This window comes from Dendrobates tinctorius, unplaced genomic scaffold, assembly GCF_039654945.1.
Source record: "Dendrobates tinctorius isolate UK_male_01 unplaced genomic scaffold, ASM3965494v1 ptg000126l, whole genome shotgun sequence".
Lineage (NCBI taxonomy): Eukaryota > Metazoa > Chordata > Amphibia > Anura > Dendrobatidae > Dendrobates > Dendrobates tinctorius.
Genome location: NW_027361794.1, coordinates 14431854 through 14451465, shown reverse-complemented (window position 1 = coordinate 14451465; position 19612 = coordinate 14431854). Strand labels below are relative to the sequence as shown.

The 19612-nt window shown below is 53.8% G+C and overlaps 1 protein-coding gene and 1 long non-coding RNA gene across 3 annotated transcripts in view; one reads left to right on the top strand and one right to left on the bottom strand.

The window, feature by feature from the left end:
- Positions 1-19612, top strand: part of LOC141047277 (uncharacterized) — a 1035999-nt gene that overhangs the window by 979702 nt on the left and 36685 nt on the right. The gene's annotated exons all lie outside the window — the stretch shown is intronic.
- LOC141047345 (uncharacterized) lies at positions 4738-10197 on the bottom strand. Of its 2 annotated transcripts, XR_012219771.1 has the most exons (4): positions 10096-10197; positions 5789-6041; positions 4993-5087; positions 4738-4899 (listed from the first exon to the last, which is right to left on the bottom strand). It is a non-coding gene; the product is annotated as an uncharacterized lncRNA (long non-coding RNA). The 2 variants fall into 2 exon arrangements; XR_012219770.1 differs by lacking the exon at positions 10096-10197 and having other exon boundaries at positions 5789-6813.

Below are 19612 nucleotides of genomic sequence, written 5' to 3'. Positions count from 1 at the left end.
CCACAGTAAAATTTGGTGGAGGCTCCATCATGCTTTGGGGCTGTGTGGCCAATGCCGGCACCGGGAATCGTGTTAAAGTTGAGGGTTGCATGGATTCAACTCAGTATCAGCAGATTCTTGACAATAATGTGCAAGAATCAGTGACGAAGTTGAAGTTACGCAGGGGATGGATATTTCAGCAAGACAATGATCCAAAACACCGCTCCAAATCTACTCAGGCACTCATGCAGAGGAACAATTACAATGTTCTGGAATGGCCACCCCAGTCCCCAGACCTGAACATCATTGAACATCTGTGGGATGATTTGAAGCAGGCTGTCCATGCTCGGCGACCATCAAACTTAACTGAACTGGAATTGTTTTGTAAACAGGAATGGTCACAAATACCTTCATCCAGGAACTCATTAATAGCTACAAGAAGCGACTAGAGGCTGTTATCTTTGCAAAAGGAGGATCTACGAAATATTAGTCACTTTTATGTTGAGGTGCCCATACTTTTGCACCAAAATGCAGATTGCACATTTTCTGTTAGTACAATAATCCTCATTTGAATCCAGAAATATAACAGTCCATCAGTTATTAGATGTATGAAACTGAAATAGCTGTTGCAAAAACCAAAATTGTTAGGCCATGTGCACACGCTGCGGATTTAATTGCGGTTCCGCCGCGGTTTGTACCGCGCGGAATAGCCTAAAATCCGCAGTGTAGTGCACCTATAATGGGAGTCTATGGGATCCGCAGACTTGATGTGCACATGCTGCGGAAAAAACCGCGCAGAAACATAGCGGTTTATTTTCCGCAGCATGTCACTTCTTTTCCGCTGCGGTTCTGCACCCATAGACTCCCATTCTATCTTTCAATTCCGCAGCAAAACCGCTGATCAAAGAAAGATCTGCGGTTTTGCTGCTGATTTGCTATCCAAAACCGCAGGAAAGGGAAGTGACGGAACAGGAAGGAGGAAGTGTATGCTGTCTGAAAATAAAATGGAGTCGTACCGTCGTATGGGGATGGATGTGAGGCGCATGATTGAGTTGGTAAGTTATGTCTGTGTGTGTCAGTCTGTGTGTGTGTGTCAGTCTGTGCGTCAGTCTGTGTGTCTGTAGTGACAGATTGTGGTCATTCGTTGGATGGGACAGCTCTCCCATCCAAATATGATGGGAGAGTTTTCCCATCGTCAGGCGGATGACCACAATGGGTTAAAAAAAAAAAACACACACGTAACAAACAGTACATACAACACACAACATGTACACATACTTACCACATACCACTTTCGCCTGCCCGAAGCCTTCCCTCACTGGTCTCCCATTAAAATGTTTAAAAAAAAAAAAAAAAGGTTCTGTCCCACGATGTCCTCCGGTGATGCACTGCAAGAGTTAAATTGCTCCTGCAGTGTGCGCTGGTCTGCGGTGGGTTACCGACGGTTCAATGAACTCCGGGAGCTCACTTTACGGCCCGGGAGCTCACTTTACGGTAATTGACCTGTCGTTACTGCCGTAAACTGAGTCCCGGAGTTCATTGAACTCCGGTTAACTCACTTTCACGCATGCGCAGTCACACTGCAGGAACTTTCTCCTGTCAGTGTGACTTTTTAACCCGTGGAGAGCAGTCACATCTACTGATGTGACTGTTCTCCACTAGAAATCGACGTGGGACACTCGATTTTAAATGGATTGCGTCGGACTGGTTGGTATTTTAGTGTTTTTTTATTTTATTTTTTTTACAGGTTATGGTTTTTTATGGGTAAGTATGGTTAAATGAAGAACATTAAAAAAATTTTTTCTGTGTGTTTTATTTTTCATATTAAACTATAGGATTAATAATGGATCGGCGTCTTCTTGACGCCTCTCCATTATTAACCCGGCTTAATGTCACCTGTCAATCAAAGGTGACATTAACCCTTTATTACCCCACATCCCGCTGCCACGGTGCGGGATGTGGGAAGAGAGGGGCTAAGTGCCGGAATTGGCGCATCTGATAGATGCGCCATTTCTGGGGCGGATGCGTGCTGATATTTGTAGCCAGGGGGGGGGGGGGGCAATATCCATGGCCCCTTCCTCGGCTATGAATATCAGCCCGCAGCTGTCGGCATAGCCTTTCTGGCTAAAAAATATAGGGGGACCCCACGTCATTTTTTTGGGGGGGGTCCCCCCTATTGGAATAGCCATGAAAGGCTCTGCTGACAGCGGCGGGTTGATATTCATAGCCTGGGAAGATGAAACTCTTCCCAGGCTACAAAAAATCAGCACACACTTGCTTTCTTTTCCTCTCTGGACTTGAAAATTGGGCGGGAGCCCACGCCAATTTTTTTCAAGTCCAGACAAGGACAAACAGCAACTACGTGTTGTTTTTTTGGTAGCCTGGGAAGAGGTTAATCTTCCCAGGGTATTAATATCAACCCGCCGCTGTCAGCAGAGCCTTTGATGAATAGCAAAATATATGGGGACCCCACGTAATTTTTTTTGGGTGGGGGGCCACAGATTCTATTAGCCATCAAAGGCTCAGATGACAGCGATGGGTTGATATTCAAAGCCTGGGAAGATTATCCCCTTCCCAGGATACCAAAAATCAAGCCCCAGTTACTGGCTTTGCCGTTCTGGACTTGAACAAAATGGCGATGGCTCACGCCATTTTGTTCAAGTGCAGAATGCTAAATCAAGTAAATGTGGACTGTTTTTTGGTATCCTGGGAAAGGGTAGAATCTTCCCAGGCTTTGAATAAAACATCCATAGCGAGCAAATTTGTAAAACAATGGAGGCCTGTATTTGGATTGAAAAAAACACAAAGGAATGTGTAATCTAGTTCTAATTCACCTTAGTATTGTGTGTGGCCTCCATGCGCGTGTTTCAGTTCAATACTACACATTGCCCTCAAAATAAAAAACAGCCCACACCATTATTAATAACCCACTGCTAAAACGGTCATGCAGAAGGATGGCGCAGGCACCAGGCTCACACTCTGCACATGTGACATACATGACAGTGTGTGGAGATAACATACAGAGTGATCTGTTGCCTGCAGCATCATTAAGCATGACATGTTTGGCACTGGGTCAGTAATGGTGTGGGGTGGTTTTTCTTGGTCGGGGCACACAGCCCTCCAGGTGCAGTTGGCCCTAGGTTCCACAATGGCAGACCTCATGTGGCTGGAGTGTGTCAGCAGTTCTTGATAGATGAAGGCAGTTAAGCCATGGCCTGGACCATCCATTCCCCATAATCCGATTGACACCCTGGGACATCATATCTTGAACCATCCACCAATGTTACGTTGCAACTCAGACTGTCCAGGAGTTGACGGATACGTGTGCCCGATGCTATCACATCGTGAGGGAAGTGTGTGTACGTGACTGTGTGTGTACGTGAGTGTGTGTGTGTGTACGACATTGTATGTATGCTAACAAACTAAATATGAAGATATAAATAACATATTCTTATCCATTACAGATAAGCGACATGCCAGCTATCTGGGACCCGGCCGATGAGGCCTACAAAGACAAGTATACACGGGATATGTGTTGATCCCGAATCTGCCGTCAGCTGTATCATGAATTTGATTGGTACAGCGTTGCCCTGCAGCAGAAAATTAGTAAGTACATTTTGTTATGTTGGTTATACAGACCAACTCTTCATTTTTAAACGTATTGCACGGATCATAATGTGTTTTTTCTTTACATTTTAGTGCATGATGTTAAGCTACGCTGGAGATCGGTGAGAGATCGATTTCAAAAAATCCAAGCCAAGATTGGCACCAGTGGATCTTCACCGGCGAAAATAAAATTCAGCTTGTATAAGGATATGTGTTTCTTGTTAACCAGCAGGACTTTGAGGAGGTGAATATTTAGATATAATTTCAATGTTGTTAGGATGACTAAAATTTGAATTATCACTGAAAACTGTTATCTTTTTTTATGACAGCACTGATGGAAACATTTCGCCGCTTCCTGAAGATGCCAGCCAAGAGGCCGCAGGATCCACAGATTCTATGGATGGGTCTTCATTCTGTGAACCTGAGTCTCCCTGTACATCTGGTGTAGTGTCGGCTGCGTCATCTTCAGGGATGGCATCTTGTGCAGAGACCCAAAATACTGCTGCCCCAAACAGTCAAACAGCTGCCAATCCGTTGACAGTAACAGAGCCACTGGCCAAAAAAAGCAAGGCCAAAACCCAAAAAAAAAATGGATGTGACTACAAAAAGGGTTAATGACACCATAGATCTAATCAATAAATCTTCCAGGGAAGATCACTTGGATTTTTTTGGTGCCAGCATAGCCAGCAAAGCTCGGTTACTGTCAGCGGAAAGGCAGACTAAGTTTATGACAGTAGTAAATGCAATACTGTCAGAATTTGAAGACCCTTCGCCTATCTCACCTTTAGCAGATATTGTAATAGGGGCCACACAAAGTGTTCGATCAAGGCGTCCACCACCACCATTGCCGCCTCCACAACCACAGCGTGATGACCAACGGTATCAGCGACCTCCCGTTAACTATTCTTATTATGGAGATGTTAACTCTGAAAACATGAGTTACCAAGATTACATCTTGCTCAACTAGTTTAGGGCATAAGGCAGGTCCTGGATGACAAAGTCCTCCATTACCTTCATTAGTTCTGTGTTGCTGACACCAGACCTGCTGTCACCGTTTTGCGAGGCCATATTCGGACAACACTTGTGTTTGTTGAACCTTTTCTTTGTTGTTGAAAGATTTTATATTTAAAAAAAAAATAGAAAAAGACTATGTTGGTCATTAAGTCTTTTATTGGTTTTATAATAAATTAAGATTTACAATTTGTTTTATTATTAGTTGTGGAAAAATAGCATAAGTCTTCTCCCATAATGCTCAGGAACAGGTCAAATGCCGGGATGGTGAGCCGGCAAAAGGACACAAATGTCTTGGGATATCTGTTAAAAAAAAAAAAATAAGTTACAACACATACAGATTTGTAGTTACCAAAATTTTACATAACAAATTCTCGTCACATATGGGTAACTTACCTTCTCAAATCTTGGTATAGCACACGAAAGTGACCCTTTCCTGTACGTTCTGCCACAATGGGGTGTACCCACATTCTTCTGGTTCTCTTTCTGGCCTGCAAGTAAGAAAATAATTTGGGTTAAGGTCCCGTAAGAGTCTACAACGCTCCAGCGCTGAGGAAAACGATGAGACCTAAAGATGGTTGGTACGTCACTACCTGTTCACTCAACACGCAGATCTATTCAATTTACACAGCCACTATACGGCAAGCCGTAACCTCAGCGGTCATTGGGACCTTGCCACACAGCAGCTAATCTGACGACTCCAGCCTGCGTCCTTGAATTTTGCGCCACCATCGCAGTCGCTCATTGTCAGCAAACATAGCAATGCATGAGGCCAGCGGAATAATAATAATAATAAATTTTATTTTTAATAAATACATTTTATTTTTATAGCGCCGACATATTCCGCAGCACTTTACATTTCAGAGGGGATTTGTACAGACAATAGACATTACAGCATAACAATAATCACATACAGTAGATTATAACAAATAACAAGAGGAGTGAGGGCCCTGCTCGCAAGCTTACAGTCTATGAGAGCGGAACAAAACCGATCAAAAAATGGACAGGACATTGAAGCTCAATCAGCAATATCCAACATGGAGGCGGTCGCCCATATCCATCACATGTAGCAAGATGGCTGGCGACGTCGCTGTTGCGTCACAAAAGCTGTGTGTTTCAGCGACCTCGCTAGCAATCTCACTATGTGTGATGAGGACTCACAAACAATATTTTTACATATAGTGTTGCTTACCTGGAGTCTTTGCTGATTCAGATAATCAAGCAATACTCCAAAAGCTTGGAGGCGTTGTGGCCTGTGTAGCCATACATTAGTTTCACCATGTTCTTCGCCATGCTGTGTGCTTCGTTGTTCACTCCTATCATTTTCAAGGTTAGCACTCTTGATTACGAAAGTGTGCCGAATCCAAAATGGAGAAAGAGGTTGGACTAGGAAGTGACATCGTTTTGTTTTTTTTCGATTTTGAAGTTTCTTCTCTTTATTTTTGCTTTCAAAAAAGGGAGACAAATCAGGTAGAAAAACGCAAGCAAAACCGCACAAAATATGCATGAAATCAGCATAGAAAATACATGGAAAATTATTTGAAAAACGCATCCCAAAAAACGCTTAAAAAACCGCATCAAAAACGCAGACATTCTACCATGCGTTTTCTGCCAGCAGCTGCATTTTTTGTGCAGAAAAATGAGACCAAAAATATGCAACGTCTGCACATGGCCTTATAAAGAAAAAAGGTTAACATTAATAGGGGTGCCCAAACTTTAACATATGACTGTATGGTAGTGACAATTCTAGGTGGGAGATCAGAGTGATAACTCCACTCTGTCGCCCTTAAAAGCCATATCTGAAAGAAAAAGGGAAATCATTAATAAAAAAAAAAAAAATCAAGACCTAAGGCAGAAACCAGCCTGGGTGGTCCGGACCCATGTCTGCCTCCTACTGACCCTAAGCTAAAACGGATTAGCTTCATGCCAGTTGGTGGTGTACCCTCCTAGCATAAGCAGCATACAACCATAGTTTTTTCTGTGCCCCAATGAAGCATTATCCACCCTGCACACCAACCAGAGGACCACACAGGGTAACCCCCCATCCAATCAAAAACCTCCAGCTCACACTAATCAGTGGACCCCACAGGATAAACCCATCAAAGCCCAAATGCCCCCTTCCCTCAAGCGTAAATCCCCATCAGTCACCCGCTCAAGCATAAATCCCCATCATGCACCCTCCACCCCCAAGCAAAACCCCACAACGGATGCCACCCCAGCTTAAATCCCCCATCATGCACCCTCCACCCCCAGCATTAACCCCATCGGACGTCCAACCCCCAAGCATAAACCCCCATCAGACGTCCACACGCCCCCAAGCATAAGCCCCCATCGGACATCCAAACGCCCCCAAGCATAAACCCTCATTGGATGTCCACCCCCCAGCATAAACCCTCATCAGACGTCCAGCCCCCTTAAGCATAAGCCCCTATCGAACGCCACTCCCAGCATAAACCCCCATCGGACGTCCACCCCCCGGCATAAGCCCCCATCGGACGTCCACACGCCCCCAAGAATAAGCCCCCATCGGACGTCCACACGCCCTCAAGCATAAAACCCCATCAGACGTCCACCCCCCAGAATAAACCCCCATCGGACGTCCACCCCGGCATAAACCCCCATCGGGGGTCGATTAGCGCATGCTTGTGGGGTCTGGTAGGGCCACGGGGGAGGGTTAATGCATGCTTGTGAGGTCTGTTTGTCCCCGGGGGGCGGCCCTACTGGGGATAATGCACGCTCGTGGGGTCTGGTTGGGCTTCTGGGGGTCGATTAACGCATGCTTGTGGGGTCTGGTAAGGCCCCGGGGGAGGGTTAATGCACGCTTGAGAGGTCTGGTTGGGCCCTGCATTAGACCCCCAAGGAGCCCACCCGACCACAAAAGCATGCATTAACCCCCTCCCCGCGAGCCCAACCAGACACACAAGCGTGCGTTAAACCCTCCGCGCTTGTGGGATCTGGTGGGCTTCTGGGGTGGGTTAATGCAGGGTCCACCCAGACCCCGCAAACGTGCATTAACCCCCCCAGGGCCCAACTAGACCCCAAAAGTATGCATTAACCCCCTGGAGCCCAACCAAAACGTGCACTAATACCCCCCACAGTAAGGAGCCCACCCAGACCCCACAAGCATGCATTAATCCTGCCGGAAACCCAAACAGAACCCATAAGCGTACAATGACCACCCCTGGGATCCAACCAGAACCCATAAGCATGCATTAATCCCCCGGGAGCCCAAACAGACCTCACAAACGTGCATTAACTCCCCCCCCAGGACCCAAACAGAACCCACGAGCGTGCATTAACCCACCCCCCCCCGGGACTACTCGACCCTGCAAGCGTGTGCATCAACCAACCCCCCCCAAGGACCCAACCAAATACGGCAAGCGTGCATTAACCCCCCCGGGACCCAACCAGACACACCAAGTATGCATTACCCCCCCAACCAGGCACAGCAAGCGTGCATTAACCCTCCTGGGAGCCCAAGCAGACCCCACAAGCAGGCATTAACCCCCAACCAGACCCCACAAGCATGCATCATTAACCCCCCTCTCCCAGGACTACCAGACACCACAAGCGTGCATCATTAACTCCCCTCTCCCAGGACTACCAGAAACCCCAAGTGTGCATCATTAACCCCCCTCTCCCGGGACTACCAGACACACCAAGCGTGCATCATTAACCCCCCTCTCCCGGGACTACCAGACACCCCAAGCGTGCATCATTAACCCACCTCTCCCGGCACTACCAGACACCCCAAGCGTGCATCATTAACCCACCTCTCCCGTGACTACCAGACACCCCAAGCGTGCATCATTAACCCCTTCTTCCGGGACTGCCAGACACCCCAAGCGTGCATCATTAACCCCCCTCTCCCGGGACTACCAGACACTCCAAGCGTGCATCATTAACCCCCCTCTCCCGGGACTACCAGATACCCCAAGCGTGCATCATTAGCGCCCCTCTCCCAGGACTACCAGATACCCCAAGCGTGCATCATTAACCCCCCTCTCCCGGGACTACCATACACAAGCGTGCATCATTAACCCCCCTCTCCCGGGACTACCATACACCACAAGCGTGCATCATTAACCCCCCTCTCCAGGGACTACCATGCACCACAAGCGTGCATCAACCCCCCTCTCCCGGGTCTACCAGACACCACAAGCGTGCATCATCAACCCTCCTCTCCCGGGACTACCAGACACCACAAGCGTGCATCATTAACCCCCCTCTCCCGGGACTACCAGACACCACAAGTGTGCATTAACCCCCCTCTCCCGGGACTACCAGACACCACAAGCGTGCATTAACCCCCCTCTCCCAGGACTACCAGACACCACAAGCGTGCATTAACCCCCCGGGACCCAGCCAGACCCCGGGAGCGTGCATTAACACGCCCCCGGAGACCCAACCAGACGTGCATTAACCCCCCCCAGGAGCCAACCAGACCCCACAAGTGTGCATTAACCCCCCCGACCCAACAGACCCCACAAGCCAGCCTTAACCCCCTGGGAGCCCAAGCAGACCCCACAAGTGTGCATTAACCCCCACCCCCTGACCCAACAGATCCCACAAGTGTGCACTAACCCCCACCCCCTGACCCAACAGACCCCACAATCGTAAATTAACCCCCCTGGGAGCCCAAAGCAGACCTCACATGCATGCATTAGTACCCCCCGAAGTACAGCCAGAACCCACAAGCGTGCATTAACCCCCAACCAGACCCCACAAGCATGCATTGGTACCCCCCCAGTACAACCAGACCCCCACAAGTGTGCATTAACCCCCCCTGCCCCAAACAGACCCCACAAGTGTGCATTAACGCCACCCCCTGCCCCAAACAGACCCCACAAGTGTGCATTAACTCCACCCCCTGCCCCAAACAGACCCCACAAGTGTGCATTAACTCCACCCCCTGCCCCAAACAGACCCCACAAGTGTGCATTAACCCCCCCCCCCTGCCCCAAACAGACCCCACAAGCGTGCATTAACCCCCCCACCCCCAACCAGACCCCACAAGCATGCATTAACCCGCCTGGACCACATATAGACCCTGCAAGCATGCAATAACCCCCCTGGGAGCCCAAGCAGACCCCAGAAGCAAACATTAAGCCCTCTGGACCCTAAACAGACCCGTAAGCGTGCACTAACCCCTACTCAAAGACCCCAGAAGCAAGCATTAACCCCCCCAGACCCCAAATAGACCACGTAAGAATGCATTAACCCGACCGACCGACCCAACCAGACCCCGCCAGCGTGCATTAATACCCCCTCCCCTCCGGGACCCCAACAGCTCCAAGATAAGCCCCCAAATCCCACTAGCTAGCCCCAAGTATCAGCCCCATCAACCAAACACTTCTCTCCCTGCACCAGACGCGGCAGACACACGTGTAGCGTCTTCTCTTCCTCCTGCCTTTGCTGTCAGAACACGCCCCCCCTGGTATGACACGCCCCCGGAACTGACATCACACCTGGAAGGAGCCCATACAGTCTAGCATTTACCAAGGTGGCAAGAGGAGCTTCCATTACACATTTGTTCGGCTGTCTGGACTCTGGTGCCGGCGTCTGTGAGCAGCAGGGAGCGAGGTCAGTGAGGAAAGTCTGCTACTAGAAGAATATACACCGAGAAGGAGCCCATACAGTCTAGCATCTACCATATGTGGAGTGCGGCTCTGCGGGTGGAGGTCAGTGCTGGAGGCTCCATTATTCTCTATGTGGAGTGCGGCTCTGCGGGTGGAGGTAAGTGCTGGAGGCTCCATTATTCTCTATGTGGAGTGCGGCTCTGCGGGTGGAGGTCGGTGCTGGAGGCTCCATTATTCTCTATGTGGAGTGCGGCTCTGCGGGTGGAGGTCGGTGCCGGAGGCTCCATTATTCTCTATGTGGAGTGCGGCTCTGCGGGTGGAGGTCGGTGCTGGAGGCTCCATTATTCTCTATGTGGAGTGTGGCTCTGCGGGTGGAGGTCGGTGCTGGAGGCTCCATTATTCTCTATGTGGAGTGCGGCTCTGCGGGTGGAGGTCGGTGCTGGAGGCTCCATTATTCTCTATGTGGAGTGCGGCTCTGCGGGTGGAGGTCGGTGCTGGAGGCTCCATTATTCTCTATGTGGAGTGCGGCTCTGCGGGTGGAGGTCGGTGCTGGAGGCTCCATTATTCTCTATGTGGAGTGCGGCTCTGCGGGTGGAGGTCGGTGCTGGAGGCTCCATTATTCTCTATGTGGAGTGCGGCTCTGCGGGTGGAGGTCGGTGCTGGAGGCTCCATTATTCTCTATGTGGAGTGCGGCTCTGCGGGTGGAGGTCGGTGCTGGAGGCTCCATTATTCTCTATGTGGAGTGCGGCTCTGCGGGTGGAGGTCGGTGCCGGAGGCTCCATTATTCTCTATGTGGAGTGCGGCTCTGCGGGTGGAGGTCGGTGCCGGAGGCTCCATTATTCTCTATGTGGAGTGCGGCTCTGCGGGTGGAGGTCGGTGCTGGAGGCTCCATTATTCTCTATGTGGAGTGCGGCTCTGCGGGTGGAGGTAGGTGCTGGAGGCTCCATTATTCTCTATGTGGAGTGCGGCTCTGCGGGTGGAGGTCGGTGCCGGAGGCTCCATTATTCTCTATGTGGAGTGTGGCTCTGCGGGTGGAGGTCGGTGCTGGAGGCTCCATTATTCTCTATGTGGAGTGCGGCTCTGCGGGTGGAGGTCGGTGCTGGAGGCTCCATTATTCTCTATGTGGAGTGCGGCTCTGCGGGTGGAGGTCGGTGCTGGAGGCTCCATTATTCTCTATGTGGAGTGCGGCTCTGCGGGTGGAGGTCGGTGCTGGAGGCTCCATTATTCTCTATGTGGAGTGCGGCTCTGCGGGTGGAGGTCGGTGCTGGAGGCTCCATTATTCTCTATGTGGAGTGCGGCTCTGCGGGTGGAGGTCGGTGCTGGAGGCTCCATTATTCTCTATGTGGAGTGCGGCTCTGCGGGTGGAGGTCGGTGCTGGAGGCTCCATTATTCTCTATGTGGAGTGCGGCTCTGCGGGTGGAGGTCGGTGCCGGAGGCTCCATTATTCTCTCTGTGGAGTGCGGCTCTGTGGGTGGAGGTCGGTGCTGGAGGCTCCACTATTCTCTATGTGGAGGTCGGTGCCGTAGGCTCCATTATTCTCTATGTGGAGTGCGGCTCTGCGGGTGGAGGTCGGTGCCGGAGGCTCCATTATTCTCTATGTGGAGTGTGGCTCTGCGGGTGGAGGTCGGTGCTGGAGGCTCCATTATTCTCTATGTGGAGTGCAGCTCTGCGGGTGGAGGTCGGTGCTGGAGGCTCCATTATTCTCTATGTGGAGTGTGGCTCTGCGGGTGGAGGTCGGTGCTGGAGGCTCCATTATTCTCTATGTGGAGTGTGGCTCTGCGGGTGGAGGTCTGTGCCGGAGGCCCCATTATTCTCTATGTGGAGTGCGGCTCTGCGGGTGGAGGTAGGTGCCGAAGGCTCCATTATTCTCTATGTGGAGTGTGGCTCTGCGGGTGGAGGTAGGTGCCGGAGGCTCCATTATTCTCTATGTGGAGTGCGGCTCTGTGGGTGGAGGTCGGTGCTGGAGGCTCCATTATTCTCTATGTGGAGTGTGGCTCTGCGGGTGGAGGTCGGTGCTGGAGGCTCCATTATTCTCTATGTGGAGTGCGGCTCTGCGGGTGGAGGTCGGTGCTGGAAGCTCCATTATTCTCTATGTGGAGTGCGGCTCTGTGGGTGGAGGTCGGTGCTGGAGGCTCCATTATTCTCTATGTGGAGTGTGGCTCTGCGGGTGGAGGTCGGTGCTGGAGGCTCCATTATTCTCTATGTGGAGTGCGGCTCTGCGGGTGGAGGTCGGTGCTGGAGGCTCCATTATTCTCTATGTGGAGTGCGGCTCTGCGGGTGGAGGTCGGTGCCGGAGGCTCCATTATTCTCTCTGTGGAGTGCGGCTCTGTGGGTGGAGGTCGGTGCTGGAGGCTCCACTATTCTCTATGTGGAGGTCGGTGCCGTAGGCTCCATTATTCTCTATGTGGAGTGCGGCTCTGCGGGTGGAGGTCGGTGCCGGAGGCTCCATTATTCTCTATGTGGAGTGTGGCTCTGCGGGTGGAGGTCGGTGCTGGAGGCTCCATTATTCTCTATGTGGAGTGCAGCTCTGCGGGTGGAGGTCGGTGCTGGAGGCTCCATTATTCTCTATGTGGAGTGTGGCTCTGCGGGTGGAGGTCGGTGCTGGAGGCTCCATTATTCTCTATGTGGAGTGTGGCTCTGCGGGTGGAGGTCTGTGCCGGAGGCCCCATTATTCTCTATGTGGAGTGCGGCTCTGCGGGTGGAGGTAGGTGCCGAAGGCTCCATTATTCTCTATGTGGAGTGTGGCTCTGCGGGTGGAGGTAGGTGCCGGAGGCTCCATTATTCTCTATGTGGAGTGCGGCTCTGTGGGTGGAGGTCGGTGCTGGAGGCTCCATTATTCTCTATGTGGAGTGTGGCTCTGCGGGTGGAGGTCGGTGCTGGAGGCTCCATTATTCTCTCTGTGGAGTGCAGCTCTGTGGGTGGAGGTCGGTGCTGGAGGCTCCATTATTCTCTATGTGGAGTGTGGCTCTGCGGGTGGAGGTCGGTGCTGGAGGCTCCATTATTCTCTGTGGAGATGTGGAGTGTGGCTCTGCGGGTGGAGGTCGGTGCCGGAGGCTCCATTATTCTCTATGTGGAGTGCGGCTCTGCGGGTGGAGGTCGGTGCTGGAGGCTCCATTCTCTATGTGGAGTGTGGCTCTGCGGGTGGAGGTCGGTGCCGGAGGCTCCATTATTCTCTCTGTGGAGTGCGGCTCTGTGGGTGGAGGTCGGTGCTGGAGGTTCCACTATTCTCTATGTGGAGGTCGGTGCCGGAGGCTCCATTATTCTCTCTGTGGAGTGCGGCTCTGCGGGTGGAGGTCGGTGCCGGAGGCTCCATTATTCTCTATGTGGAGTGTGGCTCTGCGGGTGGAGGTCGGTGCTGGAGGCTCCATTATTCTCTATGTGGAGTGTGGCTCTGCGGGTGGAGGTCGGTGCCGGAGGCTCCATTATTCTCTATGTGGAGTGTGGCTCTGCGGGTGGAGGTCGGTGCCGGAGGCTCCATTATTCTCTATGTGGAGTGTGGCTCTGCGGGCGGAGGTCGGTGCCGGAGGCCCCATTATTCTCTATGTGTAGTGCGGCTCTGCGGGTGGAGGTCGGTGCTGGAGGCTCCATTATTCTCTATGTGGAGTGCGGCTCTGTGGGTGGAGGTCGGTGCTGGAGGCTCCATTATTCTCTGTGGAGTGTGGCTCTGCGGGTGGAGGTAGAGAATAATGGAGCCTCCGGCACCTACCTCCACCCGCAGAGCCACACTCCACATAGAGAATAATGGAGCCTCCGGCACCTACCTCCACCCGCAGAGCCACACTCCACATAGAGAATAATGGAGCCTCCGGCACCTATGTGGAGTGTGGCTCTGCGGGTGGAGGTAGGTGCCGGAGGCTCCATTATTCTCTGTGGAGTGCGGCTCTGTGGGTGGAGGTCGGTGCTGGAGGCTCCATTATTCTCTATGTGGAGTGTGGCTCTGCGGGTGGAGGTCGGTGCTGGAGGCTCCATTATTCTCTATGTGGAGATGTGGAGTGTGGCTCTGCGGGTGGAGGTAGGTGCCGGAGGCTCCATTATTCTCTGTGGAGTGCGGCTCTGCGGGTGGAGGTCGGTGCTGGAGGCTCCATTATTCTCTATGTGGAGTGCGGCTCTGCGGGTGGAGGTCGGTGCTGGAGGCTCCATTATTCTCTATGTGGAGTGCGGCTCTGCGGGTGGAGGTCGGTGCTGGAGGCTCCATTATTCTCTATGTGGAGTGCGGCTCTGCGGGTGGAGGTCGGTGCTGGAGGCTCCATTATTCTCTATGTGGAGTGCGGCTCTGCGGGTGGAGGTCGGTGCTGGAGGCTCCATTATTCTCTATGTGGAGTGCGGGTGGAGGTCGGTGCTGGAGGCTCCATTATTCTCTATGTGGAGTGCGGCTCTGCGGGTGGAGGTCGGTGCTGGAGGCTCCATTCTCTATGTGGAGTGCGGCTCTGCGGGTGGAGGTCGGTGCTGGAGGCTCCATTATTCTCTATGTGGAGTGCGGCTCTGCGGGTGGAGGTCGGTGCTGGAAGCTCCATTATTCTCTATGTGGAGTGCGGCTCTGCGGGTGGAGGTCGGTGCCGGAGGCCCCATTATTCTCTATGTGGAGTGCGGCTCTGCGGGTGGAGGAAGGTGCCGGAGGCTCCATTATTCTCTATGTGGAGTGTGGCTCTGCGGGTGGAGGTAGGTGCCGGAGGCTCCATTATTCTCTATGTGGAGTGCGGCTCTGTGGGTGGAGGTCGGTGCTGGAGGCTCCATTATTCTCTATGTGGAGTGTGGCTCTGCGGGTGGAGGTCGGTGCTGGAGGCTCCATTATTCTCTATGTGGAGATGTGGAGTGTGGCTCTGCGGGTGGAGGTCGGTGCCGGAGGCTCCATTATTCTCTATGTGGAGTGCGGCTCTGCGGGTGGAGGTCGGTGCCGGAGGCTCCATTATTCTCTATGTGGAGTGTGGCTCTGCGGGTGGAGGTCGGTGCCGTAGGCTCCATTATTCTCTATGTGGAGTGCGGCTCTGCGGGTGGAGGTCGGTGCCGGGGGCTCCATTATTCTCTATGTGGAGTGTGGCTCTGCGGGTGGAGGTCGGTGCTGGAGGCTCCATTATTCTCTATGTTGAGTGCGGCTCTGCGGGTGGAGGTCGGTGCTGGAGGCTCCATTATTCTCTATGTGGAGTGCGGCTCTGCGGGTGGAGGTCGGTGCTGGAGGCTCCATTCTCTATGTGGAGTGTGGCTCTGCGGGTGGAGGTCGGTGCCGGAGGCTCCATTATTCTCTCTGTGGAGTGCGGCTCTGTGGGTGGAGGTCGGTGCTGGAGGCTCCATTATTCTCTATGTGGAGTGTGGCTCTGCGGGTGGAGGTCTGTGCCGGAGGCCCCATTATTCTCTATGTGGAGTGCGGCTCTGCGGGTGGAGGTAGGTGCCGGAGACTCCATTATTCTCTATGTGGAGTGTGGCTCTGCGGGTGGAGGTAGGTGCCGGAGGCTCCATTATTCTCTATGTGGAGTGCGGCTCTGTGGGTGGAGGTCGGTGCTGGAGGCTCCATTATTCTCTATGTGGAATGTGGCTCTGCGGGTGGAGGTCGGTGCTGGAGGCTCCATTATTCTCTATGTGGAGTGCGGCTCTGTGGGTGGAGGTCGGTGCTGGAGGCTCCATTATTCTCTGTGGAGTGTGGCTCTGCGGGTGGAGGTAGGTGCCGGAGGCTCCATTATTCTCTATGTGGAGTGTGGCTCTGCGGGTGGAGGTAGGTGCCGGAGGCTCCATTATTCTCTGTGGAGTGCGGCTCTGTGGGTGGAGGTCGGTGCTGGAGGCTCCATTATTCTCTATGTGGAGTGTGGCTCTGCGGGTGGAGGTCGGTGCTGGAGGCTCCATTATTCTCTATGTGGAGATGTGGAGTGTGGCTCTGCGGGTGGAGGTCGGTGCTGGAGGCTCCATTATTCTCTATGTGGAGTGCGGCTCTGTGGGTGGAGGTCGATGCCGGAGGCTCCATTATTCTCTGTGGAGTGCGGCTCTGCGGGTGGAGGTCGGTGCTGGAGGCTCCATTATTCTCTATGTGGAGTGCGGCTCTGCGGGTGGAGGTCGGTGCTGGAGGCTCCATTATTCTCTATGTGGAGTGCGGCTCTGCGGGTGGAGGTCGGTGCTGGAGGCTCCATTATTCTCTATGTGGAGTGCGGCTCTGCGGGTGGAGGTCGGTGCTGGAGGCTCCATTATTCTCTATGTGGAGTGTGGCTCTGCGGGTGGAGGTCGGTGCTGGAGGCTCCATTATTCTCTATGTGGAGTGTGGCTCTGCGGGTGGAGGTCTGTGCCGGAGGCCCCATTATTCTCTATGTGGAGTCCGGCTCTGCGGGTGGAGGTAGGTGCCGGAGGCTCCATTATTCTCTATGTGGAGTGTGGCTCTGCGGGTGGAGGTAGGTGCCGGAGGCTTCATTATTCTCTATGTGGAGTGCGGCTCTGTGGGTGGAGGTCGGTGCTGGAGGCTCCATTATTCTCTATGTGGAGTGCGGCTCTGTGGGTGGAGGTCGGTGCTGGAGGCTCCATTATTCTCTATGTGGAGTGCGGCTCTGTGGGTGGAGGTCGGTGCTGGAGGCTCCATTATTCTCTCTGTGGAGTGTGGCTCTGCGGGTGGAGGTCGGTGCCGGAGGCTCCATTATTCTCTCTGTGGAGTGCGGCTCTGTGGGTGGAGGTCGGTGCTGGAGGTTCCACTATTCTCTATGTGGAGGTCGGTGCCGGAGGCTCCATTATTCTCTCTGTGGAGTGCGGCTCTGCGGGTGGAGGTAGGTGCCGGAGGCTCCATTATTCTCTATGTGGAGTGCGGCTCTGTGGGTGGAGGTCGGTGCTGGAGGCTCCATTATTCTCTATGTGGAGTGTGGCTCTGCGGGTGGAGGTCGGTGCTGGAGGCTCCATTATTCTCTATGTGGAGTGTGGCTCTGCGGGTGGAGGTCGGTGCCGGAGGCTCCATTATTCTCTATGTGGAGTGCGGCTCTGCGGGTGGAGGTCGGTGCTGGAGGCTCCATTATTCTCTATGTGGAGTGCGGGTGGAGGTCGGTGCTGGAGGCTCCATTCTCTATGTGGAGTGTGGCTCTGCGGGTGGAGGTCGGTGCCGGAGGCTCCATTTTTCTCTCTGTGGAGTGCGGCTCTGTGGGTGGAGGTCGGTGCTGGAGGCTCCACTATTCTCTATGTGGAGGTCGGTGCCGTAGGCTCCATTATTCTCTATGTGGAGTGTGGCTCTGCGGGCGGAGGTCGGTGCCGGAGGCTCCATTCTCTATGTGGAGTGCGGCTCTGCGGGTGGAGGTCGGTGCTGGAGGCTCCATTATTCTCTATGTGGAGTGCGGCTCTGCGGGTGGAGGTCGGTGCTGGTGGCTCCATTATTCTCTTTGTGGAGTGCGGCTCTGCGGGTGGAGGTCGGTGCTGGAGGCTCCATTATTCTCTATGTGGAGTGCGGCTCTACGGGTGGAGGTCTGTGCTGGAGGCTCCATTATTCTCTATGTGGAGTGCGGCTCTGCGGGTGGAGGAAGGTGCCGGAGGCTCCATTATTCTCTATGTGGAGTGTGGCTCTGCGGGTGGAGGTAGGTGCCGGAGGCTCCATTATTCTCTATGTGGAGTGCGGCTCTGTGGGTGGAGGTCGGTGCTGGAGGCTCCATTATTCTCTATGTGGAGTGTGGCTCTGCGGGTGGAGGTCGGTGCTGGAGGCTCCATTATTCTCTATGTGGAGATGTGGAGTGTGGCTCTGCGGGTGGAGGTCGGTGCCGGAGGCTCCATTATTCTCTATGTGGAGTGCGGCTCTGCGGGTGGAGGTCGGTGCCGGAGGCTCCATTATTCTCTATGTGAAGTGTGGCTCTGCGGGTGGAGGTCGGTGCCGTAGGCTCCATTATTCTCTATGTGGAGTGCGGCTCTGCGGGTGGAGGTCGGTGCCGGGGGCTCCATTATTCTCTATGTGGAGTGTGGCTCTGCGGGTGGAGGTCGGTGCTGGAGGCTCCATTATTCTCTATGTTGAGTGCGGCTCTGCGGGTGGAGGTCGGTGCTGGAGGCTCCATTATTCTCTATGTGGAGTGCGGCTCTGCGGGTGGAGGTCGGTGCTGGAGGCTCCATTCTCTATGTGGAGTGTGGCTCTGCGGGTGGAGGTCGGTGCCGGAGGCTCCATTATTCTCTCTGTGGAGTGCGGCTCTGTGGGTGGAGGTCGGTGCTGGAGGCTCCATTATTCTCTATGTGGAGTGTGGCTCTGCGGGTGGAGGTCTGTGCCGGAGGCCCCATTATTCTCTATGTGGAGTGCGGCTCTGCGGGTGGAGGTAGGTGCCGGAGACTCCATTATTCTCTATGTGGAGTGTGGCTCTGCGGGTGGAGGTAGGTGCCGGAGGCTCCATTATTCTCTATGTGGAGTGCGGCTCTGTGGGTGGAGGTCGGTGCTGGAGGCTCCATTATTCTCTATGTGGAGTGCGGCTCTGTGGGTGGAGGTCGGTGCTGGAGGCTCCATTATTCTCTATGTGGAGTGTGGCTCTGCGGGTGGAGGTCGGTGCTGGAGGCTCCATTATTCTCTGTGGAGATGTGGAGTGTGGCTCTGCGGGTGGAGGTCGGTGCCGGAGGCTCCCATTATTCTCTATGTGGAGTGCGGCTCTGCGGGTGGAGGTCGGTGCTGGAGGCTCCATTCTCTATGTGGAGTGTGGCTCTGCGGGTGGAGGTCGGTGCCGGAGGCTCCATTATTCTCTCTGTGGAGTGCGGCTCTGTGGGTGGAGGTCGGTGCTGGAGGTTCCACTATTCTCTATGTGGAGGTCGGTGCCGGAGGCTCCATTATTCTCTCTGTGGAGTGCGGCTCTGCGGGTGGAGGTCGGTGCCGGAGGCTCCATTATTCTCTATGTGGAGTGTGGCTCTGCGGGTGGAGGTCGGTGCTGGAGGCTCCATTATTCTCTATGTGGAGTGTGGCTCTGCGGGTGGAGGTCGGTGCCGGAGGCTCCATTATTCTCTATGTGGAGTGCGGCTCTGCGGGTGGAGGTCGGTGCTGGAGGCTCCATTATTCTCTATGTGGAGTGAGGGTGGAGGTCGGTGCTGGAGGCTCCATTCTCTATGTGGAGTGTGGCTCTGCGGGTGGAGGTCGGTGCCGGAGGCTCCATTATTCTCTCTGTGGAGTGCGGCTCTGTGGGTGGAGGTCGGTGCTGGAGGCTCCACTATTCTCTATGTGGAGGTCGGTGCCGGAGGCTCCATTATTCTCTATGTGGAGTGCGGCTCTGCGGGTGGAGGTCGGTGCCGGAGGCTCCATTATTCTCTATGTGGAGTGTGGCTCTGCGGGCGGAGGTCGGTGCCGGAGGCTCCATTCTCTATGTGGAGGTCGGTGCTGGAGGCTCCATTATTCTCTATGTGGAGTGCGGCTCTGCGGGTGGAGGTCGGTGCTGGTGGCTCCATTATTCTCTATGTGGAGATGTGGAGTGTGGCTCTGCGGGTGGAGGTAGGTGCCGGAGGCTCCATTATTCTCTGTGGAGTGC